The sequence below is a fragment of the Dryas octopetala genome, chromosome 6 (genome assembly GCF_963921425.1).
Source record: "Dryas octopetala chromosome 6, drDryOcto1.1, whole genome shotgun sequence".
Classification (NCBI taxonomy): Eukaryota; Viridiplantae; Streptophyta; class Magnoliopsida; order Rosales; family Rosaceae; genus Dryas; species Dryas octopetala.
Genome location: NC_141371.1, coordinates 21,813,068 through 21,818,149, shown reverse-complemented (window position 1 = coordinate 21,818,149; position 5,082 = coordinate 21,813,068). Strand labels below are relative to the sequence as shown.

General features: G+C 37.0%; 1 long non-coding RNA gene across 1 annotated transcript; it reads left to right on the top strand.

Moving 5' to 3' along the window:
- Positions 1 to 2,041: 2,041 nt before the first annotated feature.
- Positions 2,042 to 4,850, top strand: LOC147283259 (uncharacterized). Its single transcript, XR_015123104.1, has 4 exons — positions 2,042 to 2,472; positions 2,823 to 2,915; positions 3,160 to 3,218; positions 4,247 to 4,850. It is a non-coding gene; the product is annotated as an uncharacterized LOC147283259 (long non-coding RNA).
- Positions 4,851 to 5,082: the final 232 nt, after the last annotated feature.

The following is a 5,082-nucleotide window of genomic DNA, read 5'->3' as shown; positions in this document are numbered from 1 at the left end:
ACAAGTCCAAAATCAGTCTTACAATCTACGTGACAATTTCAAATCAAGTCTCTAAGCAAAACAAAATTCGAGCATGCAAACCTCAAGAATTTTCTTTGAAAAAGCTGCAAAAAATAAGCAGATTTTTAGGCAAACTTTAAAAATGCATAACTCACTCAATATAAATGGGATATGCATGATTCTTAGCTTGAATGAAAGGTGTATATGTCTAGTTTTATGTACAAATAGTTTGCAAGACCTTATTCCGATTGGTACAAAAATCCATTTTTGTCAAGCAAGGTCAGAAAATGCGAAAATTTCCAAACAAGGTTAGGTTGTGAGACTCTTGAATTTTTCTTTGGGTGCACTTAACTCTAGCCGTTCAATAAGGTTAAAAGGTATTGAAAATCAGACTTAGAAGGTAGGGTGAGGATTCTTACTAATTCTTACTGAGTTTTCCAAAGAACAATTCAGGTTGAATTCCCATATTCCTCTTCTCGGGTTGGCCTTCCTCTTTGGCTTCCCTCTTTTTCTTCTCTTGTCCTCTCTCTTTCTGTAACTCTTTCTCTCTGTCTAAACTCAGAAATTTCATGGGGAGGGTTGGTCTGAACAGGAGTTGATTTTATAAAAGGGTTCTTATGTCTATTGGAGGGAAAACTGAAGAGACACTTCCTTTCTTACGTGAGAAAGGTTTCTGACAAGGCTTTGGGCTGTTTGTCAGGGTTTTTGGTTTCCCAAGAGGCTTCTAGTAGGCTAGCCAATCCCTTAGGCCCTTTTTAGTCTAAGGCTCTAGGCTAAACAGCACAATCAACCAATTAAAGGTTTTTATTTAACCCAAGTCAATTAATTAAAAACCATCATGACCTTTTATTAGGTTTTTCTTTCCTCTTTGCCAAAAATACACACTAAGTCCAGCCCTAGTCATGACCTCCATGCCATGCAATAATCATCATTTTTATCTTTTGCTCAAGCAATCTAGGTTTCTAGCCCTAGTGGTCTAGATTGGTAAAGGAAAATAGGGTTTCAAGGTCAACTTTGCAACCCTTGGTATTCCTAGTTGGCAAATCTTAATTCTAAACAAATATATGTCACAAACACCTATTTGTACAAGCAAGAGTGTGTGTGAGATCCGAAAGGATCACGTAAGTATCCAAATAATTATTTAAAAATATGTTATTTAAAATAAGTGCCTTAAAACAATTTTTTGATGAAATAAAAACATACAAGCTCTTTGGCATTCCTTAGAAATTCGAAATTACCAAATTAGTGAACAAAGTCATGTTCATAATCCAATCATCCAAACATAAGCAATTAGGTCCAAGTGTTGTGCACAAGTGGTCATGTTCTTAGCAAGTGACATTATTTATCATAAGTGCATAATTTTAAATAAAGCACTTAGATAAATTTAATTCCGGTCTTAAACTTGTCTATGTGGAATAAATCCACATTTGTGTTTCAAAAGAAGTAACAATTAGTTTCTAACTAATTTCAATTAGTCTAGTAACACCCATAATCCAAAATCAATAAAATTTGGGGTGTTATAGTAACTCTACAAGAGTTACATACATACTGTAATAACAAAATAAAGTGTAACACTTTACATACTGCATCATAACAAAATAAAGTGTAACTAACGGCGTCAGTGTAACGACCCGACCCAAATTTTCACTAGAAATTTAAATTTTTATTTAACTATGTTTTTAAGAGATTTTTTTTATGTAGAATTTTATTTTAAAGATTTTGAGATTTATTTGGAAAATAAAAAGGGTTTTGATTTAAATATTTATTTTCGTTTTAATTTGGGATTGACCCAAAATTTGACTTTTAAAATAAATGGGCTTTCGATTTTGACTTTGGGTCCGTTAGATAGGTTTCGAACCCACGATTTCATAGACACGTAGCACGCGTCGTTTCGAATTACGGCTTGAGAGATATGAGCGTTTGAAGCGAGGGGCAATTTTGTAAAATTGACAAATTGGGTTTTAAAAAAAAAAAAAATTCAAAATCTGATTTTTAAGGGGTTTCTCTCTCTTTTTCTAGAACATTCTCGCTCTCTCTCTCTCTCTTTATTTCTCTCTCCCCGCACCCCCCTTTATCTCTGTGTCTCCTCACCCCTGCACACCGACACCACCCAGCCACCCCCACTTACCATCGCCGGCCACCCTTGCCGGCCTCGACCTCCGGCGAACACCCCCAGCTGCCGACCACCCCCCTTTTCCCCAAGCTCACCCACTCTCTCTCTCCCTCTGTCTTCTTTCCCCCGCGACCAGCCCTGCACACACAACTGCCACAGCCAGCTCCACCTCGCCGTCGATCACTTCCCGCCGACCCGACCCTCCGGCGACCTTCCTTTTGGCCGACCAGCTCAGCCCGACCGCTCCTCCAGCCAGCCCAACCCGCGCGCACAGAAAAACTAAGAAGAACTCAGCGGGTTGGCTCCCCTCTGTCTCGCCAAATTTCGGTGAAATCCGGCGCTAACCACCTCCATACCAGGTGGGTTCTCTCTCCCTCTTGATGGGCTTTCAATATCTTGTGTTGTGGCTGCTTAATTTTGAGTTTATATGGAAGATTGAGTTTAGGGATTTGCTGCCATTTCGGATGCTCTAAAATTTTGAATTTTTGGGCTGTTCTTGTGGTTAATCTGGACAAATTTCTTCCCTATTGATGCTTAGGTTTGAGAAATTAAATGGGTTCTATTGAAGTCAATTGTTTTTGGCTAAATTAATCTTGGAAACAACAAGGCTGGGCGGCATCAGTGGTGGTCTTGTCCCTCATTGTCATTCTTGGAAATTAGATTTGTTTTTTTTAGAGCGATTTCTAAGTTGGTTATTGATTTGGAGCAGGTGGAAGTCTTATGGATTTGACGAAACCTCAATTTGGATTGTATTCAGATATTTTTCTGTATCACATCGACTCAGAGACGAGTCCTGGTCGAGGTATGGTGCACATAAAGTTTAATTGGATATGTTTGGTGGATTAAATGTTTGGGTGTAGTTGGATTTTGAGCCGGGAAACCTTAGGGGCGGTTGTGGAAATGTTATTGGTCAATTCGTGTAGATCGTAAACCAATTGCGTAGGAACGAAGTTGAGTGGAACGTTAGGCTCCTCACACACACACACACACCCTTTAAATGTCGTAGAACCGAGACTAATCTATGGTTTGATCATTTTATTCTTTAGGTGAGACGACTGGGGTTCGTGACGATCCGGCGGAGGATCGAAGTTAGAATTTTCTCACTGTGAGTGGACATTACTTCCTTAAAATGATTTATGAAATTTGCATTTTTATCTTGGCTAATTGAATTTGATTTGGGATTTGATAAAAATGTTAGATTTCGGATTTCAAATGCTTTATAAGAAAGTTTTTAAAACATATATTTACATGTTGATTTTAGTGAGTTGTTGGGTTTTGGAAAAAGAATTTAGTTTCTCATTTTATATACAAGGTTCATTTAATATTTCAAATTTGTCGAAAAGTATTAGTTTGATTTATGTATATTGAATTTAATTCGGATTTTGTATGTTGGCTTATGGAATTTAAGTTTCTTTTGGGGAAGTACCTTGATATTTATTTTTGGTGGAAAAAGGATGTATTTGGTTTATGGAAAAATGGTTTTCAAACCACCTTTGCAGTACCCTCCAGGTTATCAGATTTAATAGGTCTTTGGGACCCATCACGATGCACATATAGGCTTTGGGCCGTGTGTCGGGATGTTTCGCCCTTTGGGGGCCGCTCTGCGTGCACGTACGACAGATTTTTAGGCTCTGCATGTGTATGACAGATTCTCGGCTCTGCGCATGTATGACAGATTCTCCGGGTAACTGACTGGTGTGTGTTTTCGACTGTTAAGTATTTTAAGTGATGAGTTTATGGCAGAAAAAAGGGTTTTTAAGTATGACGTTTTCAGTTGAACAGTTTTATAAATTTTTTTTTTTTGTATATTGAGAGTGGTTTGAGAAAGAAGTTTTCAGTTTAAATTATTTTATTACAAATGTATTATACAGTTTTATTTCGATATTTTATTTTAAATTTATAAACTACTCAGAACTTTTAATGTTTGAAGTTTTATTCGATAAAGAGTTGGTGCTTTGGTTTAGTTTTACAATACTCTTAGAGCGAAAATGATTTTAAAACTGGGGGTGTTCAAAGAGCGACGTGAGGTTTTAGAGTTAAAAATATTTAGACTTGATTTCATTTCCATTTAAGTGTCCACTCACTGAGCCTGTCTCACGGTTTGTTTTGTTTTGTCTTAAATTGTCCCCCCAGGTAGTGGCTTTGGTGGAGGTCGAGCCAATAACGTCGAGGCATTCGCGTCCATCTCCCTAGTCGGACTCTGTAGGCGACACCTTATTATATAAAAAATTTTCTTGCAATAGGATAGGAGCTCTGATAACCACTCTAAAAATTTTAAGTTGGTTTCTCTGTGAAATTGTTGGGTCTGAGACCCTATTTGGTTATGGTAGAGGTGGTTGCTGTTTAGAAGTGTTTTTAACAGGTTTAAAATTTCTGGGTTAGTCCATTTTCAGGGGAGGTTCTGCCGAATTTTCGGTAGGATTTTCCTTGAATTTGGATTCCCGCAGGACCTCTCCGGGTTTCAGGGTGGAATCCGGGGGCGGTCCTGTCAGTCAGGAAAAAAGTTTAGTTTTAATTAAGTCACTCCTTGTGGCTTAAAAATAAATAGATTTTTTATATGGGTTTATGAGTGAAATTTACAATTTTTTATGACTTTTTACTAATTTACTTTCATTATTATTCGATCCCTACTCTTACTCATATTCTTACAGTAAGTCTTTGTGCACACAGTGGGATAATACTGCTTCAAGTCTGTATTAAGAAACTTTTATTAATTATGAGGTATTAATTAGCTTCAGATGCTCTACTGATATGATGTAGTAGGAAACTTTTAATTATAATTTTAGTATAAGTTGAAACTAACTGTTAAATCCAAACAATTTAATCTTTTTTTTTTTTTTTTGCGAACCCATACAATTTAATCTTATAACTCAAAATGTTTGGTCTAATTATGTTTGTGAATACCAGTTGTGGCTAGATGTGAAGGTCTTGTAATGGGACTACTCATAGTGTTGCCTAATTAATATAAA